A 1,832-nucleotide genomic window follows, 5' to 3' on the forward strand; every position below is an offset into this window, starting at 1 on the left:
TAATATCGTTCATTATATATAAATAGAAATTTAAAGAAATAAGATGCACATGAAGTAAACATTTTAAATGCTTTGTTAATCATGATGACTTAATGCGATCATCAACTAACATCTCAAGGGACAAAATACTGTCACAGTGAAGCCATATTTCAACTAGTTTCTCGATACTGTCTAGATTTTTGTTTTTGTCAAATTTCAGCCAGTTGTGATTAGACAGTGTTTCTTCCTCTTAATGTCTCTGACAAAGAGCTTGTATATGTGTAGGTACCTGTGTGTCTCTGTGTGTTTGTGTATCTGTGTGTGTGTGGGGGGTGGGGAGGGTAGTGTCAGCTATGCCATTTTCTTGTTTGCTTGAGTTGACCTTAGTGGAATTACCTCACTTACTGTTTCTATGCAGGACAATTCTGAAGTCACTTGTTCAATTGTGAAGATTATATTAGATAAAACTACATAATATAACTCATATATCTTCTCATCTGAGCATATATAAACAGAAATATGTCACAAAACATAGAGAGCAAACTGGACCACCCCTCCTTCCAACCTTGCATCTATCTCTACACAGCAGGGTAACAAAGTGAGATCTGACCCAAGGACCAGGTGAGGGCGCCAGAGACTGCTCTATATTAAACACTGTCCTAGTGATGCTTAACTAGTGTGTTAATTTTTATATAAACTATATATCTCTGTGAATCATCCTGTATAAACTTTTTTTTTTTAAGATTCTTTCCTAAGTGCTGCCAAATGCAGGCTCCTTCAACTCAGCCTTTTCTGATCATTGGACCTGAGATGTCTCCCTTTTAACCATCCTGTGGGCTCTAGGCTCTCCTGCATGACTTTCTAGTCATGGTTTCTTAGATCCACATGGAGATTTTCAGGTTATGAAACACTGTTACACTACCTCATGTGATTATCACAACCCTTTTAGATAGCAGGATGTCAATTATGCTAATTTTATACTCATGAACACTAAAAGGTAGGGACATTATTTGACTTGCTAGGTCTAAGACTCCCATTTGGTAAGTAGCAGAGGCTGGAAAAGCCAGAATACTGCTCTCCTAATTAAGGAGATTTCATAAAACCCACTACTTTACTTCCTATGCATCAACCTTGGATTCAGAGTTCTCTTATACTTGTTTTTAAATCCAAGGTGCCATGACACTGTCAGCATTTCAGCATTTCATTGGCATTTTCTTTATCTAATTTCCTTTGGCAAGTAAATTACTAGATTATTTAGTTTAGCCTCTTCTACATTAGGAGGTTATTGTGATAACCTTAGTAAATTTTTTTCCAGTTAATAGCATCTAGGATAGTTCTATAACAATAATTTAATAAACATGGGCAAACTATAAACCATACCAGTGAGAAGGGAGCCTGACCCTTACGAAGTCCAGTTCCTAAGCACTGACAACCGGTTGCTTGATGTGGGAAGGGAGCCTGACCCTTACGAAGTCCAGCACAGTTCCTAAGCACTGACAACCGGTTGCTTGATGTGCTTGGGGTGCTTCCTTTCTGAAAATAAAACTCTCAATCTTGTCACATTTCCTCACCTGACAGGCTACTTTCTGATGTCTAAGGATATAAAATATTAATGCTAACTTTTGTGGGAATTTGGTTTTTCTTTTTTCTTACGCTCTTGAAAGAGAAAGCACCATATAACGAATGCATCTAATAACGATGCTAAATGTCTAGTGAGAGCAAACTGAGTTGTCAAGAAGAGGCTAGACAAAAACAGTCAAGACTCAACTTCAACTGAGATGTTGCCAATGAGTCTAAACAACTAAAAAGACATCTGGGAGACCCAGAAGGGTCTCATGGAAGGAGTTTAGTAA

Source organism: Pteropus alecto, unplaced genomic scaffold, assembly GCF_000325575.1.
Source record: "Pteropus alecto unplaced genomic scaffold, ASM32557v1 scaffold603, whole genome shotgun sequence".
Taxonomy (NCBI): Eukaryota; Metazoa; Chordata; class Mammalia; order Chiroptera; family Pteropodidae; genus Pteropus; species Pteropus alecto.